The 19,256-nt window shown below is 39.3% G+C and overlaps 1 protein-coding gene across 2 annotated transcripts in view; it reads right to left on the reverse strand.

Moving 5' to 3' along the window:
- SLC39A10 (solute carrier family 39 member 10) overlaps positions 1-10,370 on the reverse strand; it is a 54,987-nt gene extending 44,617 nt beyond the window's left edge. The window contains exon 1 of one of the 2 annotated variants that reach the window (XM_058188349.1): positions 8,502-10,370. The gene's annotated coding sequence lies outside the window, so the exon portion shown is untranslated. Of the gene's footprint in view, positions 1-5,618; positions 5,856-8,501 lie in introns of those variants that run through there. The other variant, XM_058188338.1, reaches the window with a different exon arrangement.
- Positions 10,371-19,256: the final 8,886 nt, after the last annotated feature.

Here is a 19,256-nt window from a genome sequence, read left to right on the forward strand (position 1 = left end):
TAAGTGACTTTTAACACATTTGAGATGTACCTTTTAACACTTTTTTGACATATAGGCTCAGCTACTATTATATTTAACAATTACTTATGTGATACTGTCAAAATAGACTGCATGCTATACTGTTGTGAATTGGATACTACAGGTAGTCTTTGACTTATGATCATTTGTCTAACAATTATAAGTTAATACTGAACAGAGGGACTTATGATCGGTCCCCAGTTACATTATGCAAAGCACCCGAGGTCATATGACCAAAATTCAGGCAGCTGGAGCCTACCTACACTAAGACTACATGGGCATGTAAAAGCCGCCCAACTCTCTCCCCCCTCCATGCCCTTTTGGATCCCTGTACTCTGCGGCCCCCAACATCTTATCTGACCTTTACCATCTTCTTTCCTCCACTGCTGACTAAGCATGGCCATCCTGGCCCTACAATGAAGCAGCCACTGAAACTTCCCCAGGTCATACATGGCAGTTTGAGAATCCTGGTGAAGATGGCCTCACATGGCCAGCAGCTGCCACACAAAGGGCCAAGCTGGGCATTCCTCACCAATAGGATCAAGAAGATGGCAAAGGTCAGCTGGGATGGTGGCGTTCAGGATGGAAGGGGCCTCAGAGGGCTGGACCAGACTGGGACTTCAAGCTGTGGGGCTCAGGAGCTTGCGTACATGGCTGCAAGCAACACTCCTCTTTCCTAGCTTCCCCAAGTTTGCGTCACACTGCAGTACTCCACACTTGTCTAAATAGACAAGGTGTACATGTAAAAGAATACACAAGGTCAATATTTCTCAAGTTGCGTTTTTTTCTACCTCTTCCCTTTTAGCACATTCTCTTAAGGAAGACCAGCAATAAAATGCCAATTATTGTTTTTAATGAATACCAAAATCATGGAGAGAGATAATTGTGTTCTAAATCTTTAGGGTAAAATGCTAAGGTCTTCTCATTATAGTTGTCACAGGTTGCAGCTCAGCTTGTTTGCATTACCTAACAATGTACAGTACAAGGAAGCATCTGCTTCCTTGTTTGAATTATCTAACAAAGTACAAGGAAGCATCGTAGGAGCATGTCACTGATTTGTGCCAACTATAGAAATCTGTGGGACTGCAGATTTGAACTTTCCATAAACAGATGTCATCTCAAACTAGGATATTCTGTCCTAAGAACAACAAAAGCCTAGAGGCATTTAAAATGCAAATCTTAGCTTTAGCTAAGTAACCAACTTACTAAGATGCCAATGTTTTCAAGATATGAGATAATCCTCAAATACTGTAAAATATATTCCAGAATATGTATGAGAAATGTGAATTTATCCTAATCCTTTTTCATTTTTTTAAAGCAACAATAGCTTTTTCAGAGATAAAACATGCACCTTTTTCAAATCCATCTCTCACTTAAGCCACTTAATCTTATATTTTTAGCATGGGAACATGTTTTAACAGAAATGTTAAAATTACAAATGGAGAAATATTTTAGTACATATTGTATGAGCAAAATTCTATTCATCCAAGAGCTCTCCCAAGTGCAAATCTGTTGCAGATGCTCAAAACTAAATTTCAACAGCAGATGGGAGTAGAGGTGATATATAAGAATTCACACCATCATTGATTTAAATCCATTTGAGTAAATTTTACGGAACTCAGCAAGGCTTATATTGAATAGATAAGCATGCAATTGTGTTTAAAAAGTAGAAGCCAATGGAAACCGATTGGACTTTAATTCTGTTCAGAAATGTGTAAAAATGTAACAAACTAGATAAATTTAACAAAATATTTTTGAAAGGACTGAATCATTTCTGCCTGTTTTAGTTATCAAGTCCTGTTTATATTTTATTGAAATGTGAGGTAAAACTCATTCACACATGTATGCATATCACTTGATTTCAGATAAAAGAATCAACATGACTGAAAAGCATGGTTTGATGCATGAAGTAATAATGCAACAGCTACTTCTCAAACACAATAAAGTTATGACTTGATCTTGTAGTTATATTATTCATGATGTATGGATGAATGCTAACTACAGCTGCTGAATCCTATCCTAATCAATGCTTCTGTTCTACATTGTGACGATCTAGGCAATATGCTGCATTATTTACAAAGAACCCTACAAGCAAAAAGCCTTGTGCCTAGTTTCTATGCTTAAAAAAAGAAGAGACAATTTATTCCTTTGTAAAAAAAAAAATATTTCTATCATGCAATTCAAAAGTATAGCTGTATTAGCTAAGCCAGCCAGTAACAAAAGCACACATACTTGCACACAAACAGTATTTTACATATTTTTAAACATAAAAATACAGGTTCTGTAGAGGGGCTTCTGGTTGACATCGTGGTGAGACTGGGCACGAGCAGCGGGTCTCCACACTCCCATGCCAAGTTCTCCCCGTTAGTGGGTTCCGAAAGGAGCCAAAGCCACCCTGTAGGGACGGTGAAGCAAAGAGAGGTGCCCCGTGAGGTCACGGAGAGTTGTAGCTCTCCTGTCTGACCCAAGTTTTTTTTCCCCCTCAGCCATGGCGAAGAAAAGAGGCAACTGAAAGATGGCTGCCATGAAGCTGGGACAACCAAGGAACAACTGAGGGCTGGAGTGAAGTAGATGAACATTGACTGAAACTGGGGGAGGGGATTTCTTTTTACTTACAACCTAACCCCAAGGAACTATCTGCTCGGAATTGCTTGTTAAAGCGGCAATTAAGCATTCTGAGAAAAATATCAGACCAGAAGGAAAAGACCTAAAGAGAGGAAACGATAAATTTCTAAAAATGCAGAAGATTGGACTTTTAAACTGGGAAGATGTGATAATGGAAAGACATTTTAAAACGCTGGAAATGTTTTACTTAAAAAAATTATCCTGCTTCTATAATTGAATTGCAATTGAAATTACGATCAAACTAATTAAAATTAGTAAAATTAAAATTGCCAGACTAGTGGCAACATTGAAATTTAAGTAGAGAGCGCCACCTGCTGACGAAATAAAATATACAAGCCTGGGAATATTTATATGAAGGATTGTGAAAATATCTACTGGGTTATATCTACCTCATGACTACTGGAGACTCAAATATGAGAAAAAAGAAGTTATTTAATTAAAGTGACCCCTGAATGTTATGTTAGAAGATTGAACCTGTAAAGGGAATTTAAAGAGGTTTTTGATAGAGCACTGCACAACAGAACAACTAGACACAAGAACAGTTTTTTCCCAAAGGCCATCACTCTGCTAAACAAATAATTCCCTCAACACTGTCAAACTATTTACTAAATCTGCACTACTATTAATCTTCTCATGGTTCCCATCACCAATCTCTTTCCACTTATGGACTGTATGACTGTAACTTTGTTGCTGGCAATCCTTATGATTTATATTGATATACTGATATACTGACCATCAATTGTGTTGTAAATGTTGTACCTTGATGAACGTATCTTTTCTTTTATGTACACTGAGAGCATATGCACCAAGACAAATTCCTTGTCAAATCACACTTGGCCAATAAAAATTCTATTCTATTCTATAACTCCTGGGACTATTTAAATGGAACTGATTGATTTCCTATGGGATACAAAGAACTGTGATCAATGTACTTTTTGAAGGGCAGTTTTAGGTCTGAATAAATGGTTCTTGGACTACTGGACAAAAGTGGGACTTTAAAAAAAACCAAAATAAGATGCTTTATAAGGAAGGAGGTGAAGGAGGTGGCATTGATTTTCCAAAGCACAAGGACAATTATGGAGAAAGAATTCAAGACTATGGAAAAAATGGAAGATGCTATAGAGAAATGATGAATAAAGATCTAGATGCTCAGAAAAGGGAGGAGCTAACAGAAGGAATGGAGGAAAAGATAGAACCGAAGAACCAGCGAATAAAAGAAGTCAAGGAGATAATAAAAATAAGTGATTGATGAATTAAATCAGGGGGAAAATATTTTAAGAGAGTTGAAAAGAGAATTGGAAATACAGGAAGACACTCTTGAATGGGAGACAGTGGTTTGGGCAGATACTCTGGAATCTAGGCAGCGGAAGAGGGTAGAGATGTAACAGGAATTATCTTTAATTCCAAAGAACTAAAAAATTGCAAATAATTCTTTTAACAGAAACTAATATTTTCCAAATTTATTCCAATGTTGCATGGCATACTGCAATTCCTAGTGTACAAGGGGAGTACATACCAGTAGCTCAACATACTTAAAAGCACTGAAGTGAGGTCCTAGGAATTAATCAAAGATTTTCTGGGGTAATGATCTTAGGGAAGGATCTATTTATTTGTCCATTATATTTATATATCCCAATTTTCCTCCAAAAGCTCAATACAATTTATAAGAAAATTATTTCACTCCCACAATAACAACCTGTCAGGTAAACTGAGTTGGGAACTAATGATTGGTCTAAAGACTCCCAGTGAGTTTTCATGGCAAATTTAACATCTTTAACTCTACTACACCAGAATGGCTTTTATTGCTGTTTCATTTTACTGGCTTACCCTTCCATTTTATTTTGCAACTTTTAAAGGTGGTGGTGGGGAAGCAAGAGTACGCAAACACCCAGAGGTCCAGAGTACAGGAAGAGAAAATCATATTGTAAGCAGCCCAGAAACGTCAAAAAGCGAGACGAGCGGCAAATAAATTTAATAAACTACTAAGAGTGGGAAAAGATGCAGAAAAGGAAAAGACAAATGCTTTTAAAACGCGTATAAATAGCAACGCAACCTCCCTCGTCGCAATAAAACGGAGTCGGTTCACATTTTTAAAGCCACTATCGAGGGCTTTAAAAACTTTTCCATGGACGTGAGTCAAGCGCCACCAGAGTTGGAAAGCATAAGAATACACTCGTGGCGGTCCTCTGCTGTGTACCTACTACGTATACGTGAAGGCGGCCCTGGGCCTAAAATCTGGAACAGCAGCCAGCGAAGGAGTGGGTGGGAAGAGAAAGAGGCGGAGGAAGAGGAGGGTATTTGTGCAGTACGGAGCGCCTCCACACGAGGCCCCGAAACCGATCGATAACTTCCCGCTCGTGTGGGCAGCCCAGGAAAAGAGGGGAAGGCGAATCACTCCAGCTCCCGCCAGCTTACTTAACTCGTCTACCACGCCTCCGCCGGTTGAACAAAACCCGCTCCTATCTTTGTTCCCCCCCCCCTCGCCTTTCCTACCCGCGCGCCTCTCCTCACACTTCAGGCTTGGGAGGGGGAAGCCACTTGGCCTCCCGTGAACAAAGAAGCCCAGCCCACCCTTCCCGCCACCCCTTCTCTCCCCGGGCCGCTTTCCACCCGCCAAGTCTGCCGGGGAGGTCGGGTGGGTTGATAGGCGGCCGACAAGGCGCAGGAACGGGAGACGGGCTTTCAGGGCGGCAGGGGGGAGGGCGGACAGGCAGCCGGTCTCCTCAGGCTCCTTCTTCACTCCCGCCCGTAGCGAGGCCGAGGGGCGGTATCGTCGGCAGCGCCCGGCAAGGCAGACTCTGCGTTGTCTAAGAACCGACTCTCGTCCTCCCCCGCCGCCGCCGAAGGGCGGCAATCCGCCCCGACCACCCCCTCCCGCCATCTCTTTCCCTCTCCCGCCAGAAACCATCGCAGCGGAGCCGGCCGGCCGGCCTGTATGGGGGAGGGACTGTAAACAAACGGGGTTTTATAGCTACCTCAGCTCGAGTGTGCCGTGTGCATCTCCCTCTCCGCTCGGTACCAAACCGCCGCGCGCGGGTGCCGCCTCCTCCCACTCCGCAGTGTTGCTGCTGCTGCCGCCGCTGGTGCTGCTGCTACTACTACGACAGCTAGCTGCTTGCTACTTTCCCAGGGCCTCCGCTACGCCATTCATCAAAACCGCTTACGCCGGACGCCGACCTTCTGCCGAAGCCGAGCTGTCGCTTGGCGCGCGGCTAAACTACGCCACCTCACCTCCCCCCCCGCCTCTGCAGGGCCGATGCGGAGAGTAGTGGCCCTACGCAAACGGCGTAACCGCGTTAGCGGCGGCAGCTGCGGCACTTCGCAGAGGAGAGCATGCGCAGTGGAGCGAGGGGCTTTTAGCCGAAAGAGGTTGTTTTCTTTTTCGCGCGGCTTTTACTGGATTATTGGGGGGTGGGGAGGGGGTGCTGTTGTTGGGGAAGCCGCTTGTAAACCCGTGTACAACGAAGACCGCCCACTTTGGAGCCTTTCTTCGCTTTTGGTGTATAAATGAGGATTCCGGATATTTCACGGCTTCCCTGGAAAGAGGAATTGGAGTAAAAGTTTTTAAGTATTCAAGAAAAGAATGAAAAGGCATGGTTTGCACAGGAAGGAGAACAGAATAAAACTAAAATTAAGGCCACAACCGGAATAATCCTTGGACGAAAACCTCTAAATTTTGAAAATGGCTTATACAGTAATCATCTCCATTCATAAATTACTTGGTTCTTAAGTGGGCCATTTCTTTTGGACTTCTGTGCTTTGTAAATGAATCTGCCGTTTTGGACTTCTACATAACAGGCATTTGACTTCTTGTATGTTCATGTCCATTCTTGGTTAAGCTTGGAAAAGCTAATCTGGTTCTCCTTGGATAAAAAGGTCACGGAAAACTGTAGTAGGCTATATTGGGAAACAAGAAAATCCCAGAGGACTGCAACTGGCAACTTCCTTCCACTTTGAAGCCAAGAACTGCACTTGAATGTGCCTAAGTCACTAAAGAATTGAATTCAGTTGAAAGGAGTCCTTCATTTTTAGATGAATAATAGCACCTTCAAAACTGAATCACCTCTTATTCCCTGCTAAATGTTGGATCTTCATTGGGGGGGGGGAGGAAATCTCTTAAGGAGATACATGAGGGAAGATAGTTACAGAAGCTTCTTTGAAACCCTAGTATGAAAAGACAATTCTTCATTAAGTAATGGCCACATTTAATAGTAATCCAGTAGGCCCATATCAGAAGTGTTTTTATACCAAGCACAAAAAGTTGATATGTTTGTCCTACATTGTGATGATGCTTTAATAAATTACGTTCCCAATGGATATTCTTCAGGAGTTATTTTTCAGACTTGGGCCATTACTGTAAAATGAATATTGAAAATAAAAAAATGCCTTTAGCGTAACAATCACTTAACTTCATTCCTAAAAATATACATGGGACTCATGTCAACTACCTCTGTAACCCATGAATCCTCACCATTTTTTAAAAAAAAATGTAGAAATCAATTATGGAGGAATGGAAAAAACAGCTGCACAATATTTTTGTTTGGCATTTCTAAAAGTCACCATGCACTAATGAAAATCCAAGAGCATCACAAAAGTTGAATTATGCAGTGTTTCGGAACATATTGAGCAATATAGGTGTCTGGAGCAGCTACATCTCAGAATTACATTACAGCTGCTTTAAAGGGTTACAAATGTACAAGTAAGTTTATTTTAAATCGTGGTTTACAGATCATACTGGGAGTTCACACAGCATATTAAGTCAAATTAACAACTGGATTGAAGGCATATTACGTGAGTATTGGCTTTCAAACAAAAGATGTGAAGGGCAAGGAAATGTCTCCCTTTTATTACACTTATTAGCTATTCAGGAGCTGCCATTTCTTCCAGGTCCAAAACAATCAGATCAGGTTGAGTGGGGGCCTCTCAACAATGTATCCATTGTCCAACCATTCACATAATCTTCACTTCATTTATCTCCCCTGTCCAAATGGCCCCTCCCACTGATTTCCTTCAGTGTCAGGTAAATGCCACTATATTTTTTTCTTAAAGGAGAAGAGAGATTTTCCTGAGCAATTCAAACCCTTCCCCCCCACCCCATTCAGCACTGCACTTAGGGTTATATACAGAGAACTGGGTTTTTTACATTAATGGCTATAAAGAAAGTAGTGGGATAATGAGAGTACTTGTTTTTATAGCTTTTTATTCAAAGCACCTTTAACCAGATACCTCCAGATGTTTTATCAGACTACAACTCTTGCAACCTGGTTGGAAATGATGAGAACTGTAGTTTGACAAACATCTAGAGGGCATTAGATTAAGAAAACTGTTCAAGTGTGTGATTGTTATTAATGTAAAAGTTAAGAAATAATCACATTGTGTTTGGCAGCACATTAAGAGAAACATTTGTATGGTAAATCCAATCGAAATTAAGAAACGTAAATGATATATATTGTCTACCTTGCTAGATTTATGTAAAATATACTGTATAATGTTTCTTTATGGGTCTGGTTGACTTTGTGGGACAATAATTGTCCTATAAATTCTATGGACTATAGTAATTTTCACACATATGTTTGTTAGAAAATAACAAGACATCATTTTGCAAAGCAAGAACAAAAATATGTTCACTAGTGCTCATTACCAGTTGAGAGCCCTGTTTCAATATTGTTTGTAGATTGTGTGAAGATGTGGGATATACTTTACTAACAGCAAAAGTTCTGCTCTGGTACTTTGAAAGTTATTGATGGATGTATTGAACATGTAGCAAATGGCTAAAAATAAACAGCTTGGTATGTTTATACAAATAGTTTTTAATTGCCTCATGTGATGGGTTGACCCCCAAGTTTAATGATCCCTACCTCACAGTTCCTCAGAATCTGCCACAGCCAATCTTCCACAGAATTTCCAAGAAGTCCATGGCCTTCTTCCACTTCGGCCACTTACAGTTATGCCTAAGATTGTAAGCTCTTCCAGTGGTTTTTGCTTTCTGTTGTGGGAGTTGTTTTATGTTAATCTGCACTTGGCAACTTTCAGAAGTTTGCTGGTATCTGCCAGCCTCTCCTACATTAAGGTTCAGCCCCTGCAGGATTGTGATTACAATGTTAATAACTCTTTGGAATTTGAGAGCAGATTAAAGGCAGGTGAAGTTACACCCATTCAGAATGCAGCAGGTTTGGATCTGCATTCTTTATTTAAATATTCATAAAGGCAGTAAGATACCGCCACCACACTAACATCCAAATCATAGCTATTTGGAATATGCTAGCTCACAAGACAATTTCTAAAACGTTAAACTTTTATCTGTTTCCTTTTTTGCCATCATTTATAGTGTCCCAGTTAACAACAAGGTCTGAATTTTGTAATTCTGAATTGCAGAGGGAATTTATAGCATAATTTGGAAATATTTCAAGATGAACTTTTTTGGCCCAGAAAAAAGGGGCGTGCATAAGAGCACAAAAGTGCCTACCGTTCCTGTCCTATTGTTCCCTTCATCATATCAAATTGATATAGTTGATGCATATTTTTTTACATATATGTATATATTTTCTTCAAAATATGTTTTATCTATGACAATTGTTTGTGTTTACTGTTGTGACAAAAAGAAATAAAAGAAAAAGAAAATGGTTGTACAGAGCAGAATGCTTTGGGGACAGAAGATAGTTATTTAGCATTTTGGTTTTACTTACTCACTCAGCCCCATCCTTTTAGATGGTAATATGTATTGTGCTTTTTGGCTTTCAAATATAATCAACCAATTCTGCTGAATTTGTCCTCCACGCCAAGGTTTATTTTGCCAAGTTGAACTTGGAACTTTAGCCCCAAATTTCTGTCCATGTAGTACTCCACAATGGCATAGCAGTTTGAGCAGCCCAGCTCTGTAAGTGTAGAACATCAAAGTGGAGATTTAAAAATAATAGTCCATTCAGTTGCATGTAAGTGACAAGAAGCTGGGAAGAGTAGAAGTTGAAAAAGAGGGCTTGTTGCTATAATGGGTTCTAAGAGCACAGTGATGCCTATTCAGCTTTTTTTTTTCTTTGCAGTTCCTGAACTGATACTTTGACCATTGAGAGTCAATTTAAGATGCTGTAATTATCATGACTTTGGAGATGACACACGCGGGAACTTTTACAAAATAGATTGTCATCAATGCCAGTTGAGGATAGGATGTTAAGCAGTGTGCACTTGATCCCAATCCATGTGCTTTAAATAATAAAGTATACTGTGCTGCTTCTGTGTTAGACAGAAGATGTAATAATAACATACAACAGCTGTTTACGCAGTAATTACTATTTTGATAGGAATCTCAGCAGAGTTTCTGAAAGCTATTATCCTCCAAAAGGAAGTAGGGGATGTATAAAATAAAAATATAAAAAATAGAAATTTAAGATGGAATAGAGTGTATTTAAAATTGGGAGCTGGAGCTCCCTTGTTATTGCTTAATGTGACTTAATATGTGTTTCTTTGATTCCCTATATGCTCATAAGTATAGTAGTTGTTTATTAATGAATACGCCAACTTTCATCTTAAAATATACCAAAGTGTTATTCTCACTAAAAGTAAAGAACTCTTATACTTTTAAAACATTTAGTAGAAAAGAAAAGTACTGATATAATAAAAACTTGAAATGTATTTGAATGTTAGTCGCTCTGATTGATAGTTGGACTGTTGGTCTTAGCTCCGAGCTTGGTAATTTGGTTACAAACATTTGGTCACCATATGAGGAGACATCGCAGTGCACTTTAAATTGTACTTGTCTGTCCAGACACTGGCTTTTAAATACCTCTTTATGTTATGCAAATTAGTATGGGTGTTGTTTGTTCAGCTACTTCTGAGTGGTGGTCTGATTTCAGACTGTTTGATTGGATGGCTGTTGTTACTGAGGCATGGTCTTTAGTTTTAAATACCGTCTGTGTGATGTAAATTAGTGTTGTCTTTGAGATGTTTCTGAGTCATGGTCTGGTTTCTGGCTGTTTGACTGGCTGGTTGTTGTTAATGAGGTGTCTGATTTCTTGTGAGCTGATGGGTTATGGTTTTTGTTGTTGTACAGTGGGGTGTCCGTTTGTTCATTTTAAAATGCTATCTTTGGGATTGTGGTTGATGCAGTTCTTTCATTCTCAATGGTCGGTAGACTAGATCGATGGCAATGTGTATTTATTGACTTATTGGTGGAAAATCAGGCTTTGAGGAATTATCTTTCTCTCCTTGATTTTGCCTGGGTTACAACTGTGGTCCCAGTTAGATCAAATTTGTATCCTTCCGAGTCTTTGTAGATGGCCATGAGGCATAGTGGATCATGTCTTTTGAAAGTCAGGAAGTGTTTGTGCAGTCTGGTTGATAGCTTTTTCCTGTTTAGCGAACATAGTTCTTTTCACAGTTGCTGCACTGGATTCGATATATGATGCCTGATCTTTGGTTTGTTTCTGTCTGCCCTTTTAGTTTTGACAGAGTCCATCTGAGAGTTGATGTCGGCTTGTGGTCTACTGCGACATCATGTTGATGCATTAATCTTGCTGTTATTTCTGAAACATTCTATAAGTTAGAGAATTGTGATTCGTCTGGTCATTGATTTTTCCTGTTGTAGTTGTTCTATTGTTTTGAGTGTTTGTATTGTTTGTATATAAACATCTTTGGACGAAGTTTCGTGGGTGTCTGTTTCTCTTGAAAACTTTGTATAAGTGTTTTTGTTCTGCTGTTCTGGCCTCTGTCGTGTTACAATGGGATTCTGCTCTCCCAAACAGTATTCTGACACAGTTTTGTTTGTGGAATTTTGGGTGGTTGCTGTGGAAATTGAGGATTTGATCTGTATGTGTTGCCTTCCTATAAATAGATGTTAGAAGTTGGCGATTCAGGGTTCTGGTTACCAGGATGGCAAGAAATGGAAGTTTGTTATTGTTCTCAATTTCTATTGTAAATCGGATATCCGCAAAGACATTGTTGATCGCTTGGTAGGTTTGATCGACCTGATTGCACTTGATTATCACAAAGGTGGTCATCAATGTAACATACTCATAGCTTGGAATTTACTTGCGGAAGTACGATTTCCTCAATCTTTTGCATGGTAATTTCTGTGACTAGGCCGGATATAGGAGATCCCATTGGTGATCCCTTCAGTTGTTGATAGATCTCTCTGTCGAATCTGAAGTAGGTGGATAAACATAGTTGGAGGAGTTTGCACGTGCTTTCTGTTGTGAGTGATCCTCTTGGTAGCTGTGCATTGTCCAGTAGTTCTTTGATTAGGTTGATAGCTAGTTTCAGAGCTACATATGTGACTCAGAAGCATCTGAACAGACAACACTAATTTACATCACATAGACGATAATTAAAACCAAAGACCATGTCTCAGTAACAACCATCCAATCAAACAGTCCAAAATCAGACCACGATTCCGAAGTGGCTGAACAAACAACACCCATACTAATTTACATCACATAAAAAGGTGTACTTAAAAGTCAGTGTTTGGACAGAGGAGCACAATTCAAAGCACACTGACGATGTCTCTTCAAATGGTGATGAAATGTTTGCAACCAAATTGCCAAGGTCAGAGCTCAGACCAACAGCCCATAATAAAAACTATAACACGGTTAATAACTTGAAACAATTTCTTCATAGTCAATATCAGGGCTGTCAAACTCCTGGCCCATGGGCCGGATACGTCACACACTGGCCACGCCCACGGCCAGTTTAGCAAAGGGGGAAAAAGTCCCGATATGGCACGTGAGACCGCCATGATGACATGAGTTTGACACTCCTGGTCAATATCATAGTATTCTGGCCATAAATGCATGTTTTAATTGCCTTAAACTTGACAGTGTAGGGACACGGTAGTTCAGGGGCTAAGACGCTGAGCTTGTTGATCGAAAGGTTGGCAGTTCAGCAGTTCAAATCCCTAGTGCTGCCGTGTAACGGGTGAGCTCCCGTTACTTGTCCCAGCTTCTGCCAACCTAGCAGTTCGAAAGCACAAAAAATGCAAGTAGAAAAAATAGGGACCACCTTTGGTGGGAAGGTAACAGCGTTCAGTGCGCATTTGGCGTTGAGTCATGCCGGCCACATGAACACGGAGATGTCTTCAGACAGTGCTGGCTCTTCAGCTTTGAAAAGGAGATGAGCACCACCCCCTAGAGTAGGGAACAACTTGCACATATGTGCGAGGGGAACCTTTACCTTTAAACTTGACAGTTTTGGGTTTCAAATTTTTTTACTACTGTTCTGTGGGCATGACTTGATGGATGTGGCATAGCTTGGTGGGCATGGCTTGGTGGGCATGGCAGGGGAAGGCTACTGTAAAATCTCCATTCCCTCCCTCCATTCCCTCCATTCTCTGCTGAGGCAGAGAATAGTTGGGGGCAGGGCCAGCCAGAGGTGGTATTTACCATTTCTCTGAACTACTCAAAATTTCCGCTGCCAGTTCTCCAGAACTGGTCAGAACCTGCTAAAACCCACCTCTGGGTCAAATGCAGTTAATTTGAAAGAGACTGGGTGGAAAGAGATCTTTTTTTGTACAGTAGTTGGGACTGAATTCTGAGGTTTTAGATTCAAATTGAGAGGATCTAGTGGTTCTGATTAGTGCTTGCATCCTGCAGATGGCCAGAAAATCCCAGAGCTATAGACTAGATTGGCAAGAATTTTAAAAAGTGACAAACCACTACTATATCATATATAAACAATGATGATGATACAACTGTTTAGTAAGGTATAAAAATCCAGTTTTGAAACCACATTAATGCTCCTATACCTTTAATAGCAGCTTGAGCTGCAGAAATCAGGCAGCTTTTCCTTAACAGTAAATATTGTACAAAAAACAAAACAAAAACCAATTACCTATTGATAGTACTGTAAAATTTTGAATTATGCAATTCTAGCTATGTTTCTGCATGTTATAAGTACAGTATACCTCTTTGAAATGCTATGAATCAAGATGTGAAAATTTCAAATTTTTTTACTGCTTTGTCAGCCAGGCCTATATTAACCATGTGGTACTGTGAGAAATATAATAATGATAAATCCCATAAAAAGGTAATGGCAACTACAAATAAGTGTAAAGCAGGTTTATTTCGAAAAGATATATATCAAAAAACTTTTGCAAAAGGGTTCTCTGCAAGGGAGAGAATATCTTGGCCAAATCTCAACCAGCAAATGCTCTGTCTTATACATTGGAAAAAAGAATCTGAACACTAAATACAAGCTCGATGGACATTACCTTGTAGATGATCCCCACCCCGTTAAAGACCTTGGAGTTTTCATATCAAATGATCTAAGTGCCAAAGCTCACTGCAACTACATTGCAAAAAAGGCTTTAAGAGTTATAAACTTAATCTTGCATAGCTTCTTCTCCAGAAACACTACACTACTAACCAGAGCATATAAAACATGAGAATACAGCTCACCTGTCTGGAACCCATACTTCATTTCGGACATTAATACAACTGAGCGTGTCCAGAAATATTTTACAAGAAGAGTTCTCCACTCCTCTGATTACAACAAACCTTATACCACCAGACTTGAAATCCTGGGTTTAGAAAATTTAGAACTCCGTCGCCTTGTGACAAATAAATAAATAAAAAATCTGTCAGCTCTGAATACATGGTTTAAATAGATTTTCAGACAATCAACAGGGCAGTTACAACACCCTCACCTGTCATTGTTTTTTACACATTATGTAACATTTCTGGCTTATTCCGCACCATCTTCTTCCTCTGGAAAGTCCCCCAAAGATTATACTTCCCCCTTATGTCATTTACAGAACGATTAAATGGAATATGATTTTGCTTAGGTTGGCCTGTCCTGTTCAACAGGTACAAACATCATTTTATGGCTTGTTTCCTCAGAAAGGTGTAACACAAATTTCCCCTTATTCAATATCTTACACTGCTAAAATAGCTCAGGTTAACTCAGGTTATAGGAAGAGTACAATATGGAGTTACTTAGGCTATGTTCTTTACAGGAATAATAATTCCATTTCTCACAGGTACTGTACCACAAATTATTTATTTATTTACTGGTTTTTATATTGCCACTCCAGTTCAAAAAGACTGTAACTGTTTTACCTTCCCTCATTACAGTGTCAGATTGAAACACAAAAGGAATAATAGCAATCTCCTTTAATAACAATAATAGAACTTCACAGAGTCCTGGTGCAACATCAGGAATCTTTAGTTATCTTAATCTTTCCAAGGCTAAGTCTTAATTGCCTTCTGGAACAATGAATAGAATAGAATAGAATAGAATAGAATAGAATAGAATAGAATAGAATAGAATTTTATTGGCCAAGTGTGATTGGACACACAAGGAATTTGTCTTGGTGCATATGCTCTCAGTGTACATAAAAGAAAAGATACGTTCATCAAGGTACAACATTTACAACACAATTGATGGTCAATAACACAATTGATGGTCAATAACAATAACATCAATATCAAACAATATCAATATCAATATCAAAAACAATATCAAGAGCAGGGATGGCCTGCTCCTGGTTCCATTGTTTTGTTTCTTGCGGCAAGTAACTTTTTCCCCAGTTTCACTAGGAGATCAAGGTTTTCAAAGGTAATTGGCTAATTGAATTGGTATGGATCATTCATATACATAGTGAAGAGATCGAATTTTTACCTTTAAAAGAAGTTCCCTGGCAAAAGTAGCTAATCCTCTTCCTCCATAGACAGCTCAAATCTCTCCATACCAATTCACTTCCAGAATTCATCTGCTAATGTAATGGGTGGAAGCTAGCAGCTTCTTTTAAGGTTAAAATCTGACCCTTGTCCTCTCTTCTTTGGCAACTAGGAAATATGCTTGCTTATACAAATTTAGCTGCAGCTATCACTTTGCTTTAGGCTCCTTGAATTAAAAATAGCTGTGTTGAAATAATTGTGGTACTTCTTTTGTGCATCACACCACCTATTCCCAGCTGCATTTCAGCCTGATGTTTCCTAAAGTCATCTGCTTATTTTCCATGTTATTATCTGGTTGAGCAGGGTTATCAGATCTGAGTTGTGAACAACAGACAACTGCTAGAGTCTGCAATGCGGTATAATTTTCTATATTTCTTTGCTGTTATCTAATGGTTGTTTGGATATAAGTTATTGTGTTCTCTTTGCTGACGATGTCAAACTATTTAACACCACCAACAATACTTCTATCCTTCAAAAAGACCTTGACTTTGTATCCGATTGATCTAAAACTTGGCAACTCCAAATCTCAACCAGCAAATGCTCAGTCTTACATATTGGAAAAAAGAACCCAAACACAAGCTTGATGGACATTACCTTACAGATGACCCCCACCCTGTTAAAGACCTTGGAGTTTACATATCAAATGATCTAAGTGCCAAAGCCCACTGCAACTACATAGCAAAAAAGGCTCTAAGAGTTGTGAACCTAATTTTGCGTAGCTTCTTTTCCAAAAACTCTACACTACTAACCAGAGCATACAAAACATTTGCTAGACCTATTCTTGAATACAGCTCTCCTGTCTGGAACCCACACCACATCTCTGATGTTAATACAATTGAACGTGTCCAAAAATATTTTACAAGAAGTGTTCTCTGCTCCTCTGAAAATAACAAAATACCTTACACCACCAGACTTGAAATCCTGGGATTAGAAAATTTAGAACTCCGCTGACTCCGACAAGACCTGTGTTTAACACATAGAATCATCTATTGCAATGTCCTTCCTGTTAAAGACTACTTCAGCTTCAATTACAATAATACAAGAGCAAACAATAGATTCAAACTTAATGTTAATCGCTTCAATCTTGATTGCAGAAAATATGATTTTTGTAACAGAGTTGTTAACGCTTGGAACACACTGCCTGACTCTGTGGTCTCTTCTCAAACTCCCAAAAGCTTTAATCAAAAACTGTCTACCATTGACCTCACCCCATTCCTAAGAGGACTATAAGGGGCGTGCATAAGAGCACAAAAGTGCCTACCGTTCCTGTCCTAATGTTTCCTTTCATTACATCAAATTAATACAATTATTACATACTTTTGCTCATATATATATATGCTTATATGATATTTTGTTGATTTATATTGATGCTTGTGTATACTGTTGTGACAAAATAAAATAAAATAAAAATATTTGTAGCTTGGATCTGTCAGTCAAAGTCTTTGTTCAGAAGCAGAATATTCTCCTTTCTCTCTCTCCTGCATATATCACACATTGCGGCAAAAGCCAAGCCAGCATGACGTTATTTTAAAAGCACAACAGCATACCTTGGTTTGTAATAGCAGCAGTTTAATTGTTTTGACAGCATGGAAATGATCTTTGGTTATTTCTATTGTAAGGCTATCAGATATGGGTTGCAAAACTCCAAACAACCAGGTAGCAGATTTTTCTATGTTGCCTCTTTTGTTTCCAGGTTTTTAGTCCAGTTCTGGTAGCTTAACTTTCATTCTTTTATTTTCTTAAAAGTTTGGGAAGATTTTTACTTACTGGAAACTGATAGAGATAAATATAAAAAAGCATGATCTGCTGCCTGTTTTGGGGTTTTTCCCCCCCCCAGTTGTAGATATCTTGTTTCTGATTGGTTTGGTTGGGGATTGATTAAATGTTTTAAATTCCAGGCATGTATTAATACACTTCTTCCAGCCTCGGAGACTCTACAGAGGAGACAAAGGTTATCAAATATCTGGATTGTTCAAAATTATGTTTTTATTTGCTCATTGTTCCACCTTATCAAAGAAGTGATTCTGAAATGCACATCTGATCCAATAATAATCAGTAGTGTTGAATGCTTCTATCTCAAATAAGGTCAATCATTTCATTATTTGAGTCTAAATATTCAGTTGACAGTATATTCATTTGATTACAGTTGTTTTTAAACCAAATTTCTCAAGCTTTTTTAAAAGCACAAATGGAGTTAGGTTAAAAGTTTTTGCTGAGTTTTTCAGTTTATCCTAACTTAATTTTCCCATTAAGATTTATGATGTCAGTTCCATTGATGGTTAATAATAGTTTCTTTGAATGTTTACAAATTGTGAACGAAGTCTAGTCAAAGTTATGTATCAAATTTTGTTAAATTCAGCTTGACAAATTAAGTACATTTCATTTATTCATGGATTTCTTCTAAGGAGGCTGGCATTGTACTGATTAGTTAATATGCTTAATGATATTACAGTACTTGTATTTAGTTTAAAAATAGATTTCCTTTTGATTTAGAATGTCTCTGCTGACATATTCAAATAGCTTTCATAAAATTCCTTATTGTAGATGTATCAGAAAACTTTATTACTTTGATTTTACAGATGGCTAACGGGTCCAATAATTTTTATTCTTCTGTCTACCTTGTGTAACAGCACATAGATGAATCAACACTCCTTTTAGTTGTGCAAGTGAGAGGTACTTTTTTCCTGCTTCAGTAGAATATCAACAGTAGCTCATTCCAAGAACATCCAATTTACATGGTCATTCATAGCCCACTGACCTCCTGGTTAGATTACTACTGTGTGTCTACTTGGGACTGCCCTTAAACAGTGTTTGTAGATTTTATCCCATTGCTTTGTTATTTTTTTGTTCTATTACTGTTGTAGATTTTTAATTGGGGTGGGGGGTTTCTAATCAGAGGTGGTATTCAGCAGGTTCTGACCAGTTCTGGAGAACCGGTAACGGAAATTTTGAGTAGTTCGGAGAACAGGTAAATGCCACCTCTGACTGGCCCTGCTCCATCTATTCTCTGCCTCCCGAGTCCCAGCTGATCGGGAGGAAATGGGGATTTTGCAGTAACCTTCCCCTGGAGTGGGGAGGGAATGGAGATTTTACAGTAACCTTCCCCTGGAGTGTGGTGGGAATGGAGATTTTACAGTATCCTTCCCCTGCCACGCCCACCAAGCCACGCTCACAGAACTGGTAGTAAAAAATTTTGAATCCCACCACTGGTTCTAATGTGTAGTGCAAATATTTTAAAATCTATTTTACAATATTTCTGGCTGGAACGTCTCAGGTTTTCATTGGAAAAATGAGTTATATATATTTTTAAAAAAATAAAATTAAATGAATCTGACAGTTTAGCTCTTAAGGAAAAGAGCTTTGTTTTCTTTAGTTTTTATATCAATAGCTTTATCTATAAGGTTAGATACTAGGAATAGTAGAGAAAGAATGACAGCCTCTTTTCTAGTTTACTATGGATTATAGCTGAACGGGGAATTGCAATAGTTGCTTTCCATAGATCCATAGATCCATTGTTTTCCAAATTTGCCTCCAGATGTACATCTCAGGGTTTACACCCCACAATTCTGAAGGAGCTGGCGGATGTGATCTCGGAATCACTGAACAAAATCAGAGCTTATGGAGCTCGGGAACTACTAGAGGACTGGAAAAGCGTTGATGTGGTTTCAATCTTTGTGAGGTGGGGTCATAGGTGTCAGATGGGCTTGTTTGTCACGTACCTGGCTCCTTGCTACGTGACAGCTGCCCTGCCCGAGCTCCTGGAGGTGCTGGCTGGGGTGGCAGTGGAGACCCCCGGACTTATTGTCATGGGGGATTTCAACTTGCCATCTTCCGGCACATCATCGACAGCAGCTCGGGAGTTCATGGCTTCCATGACGGCCTTGGACCTGACCCAAGTAGTCGATGGCCCTACTCACACTGGGGGTGGCACGCTGGACTTGATTTTTA

The sequence above is a fragment of the Ahaetulla prasina genome, chromosome 1 (genome assembly GCF_028640845.1).
Source record: "Ahaetulla prasina isolate Xishuangbanna chromosome 1, ASM2864084v1, whole genome shotgun sequence".
Taxonomy (NCBI): domain Eukaryota; kingdom Metazoa; phylum Chordata; class Lepidosauria; order Squamata; family Colubridae; genus Ahaetulla; species Ahaetulla prasina.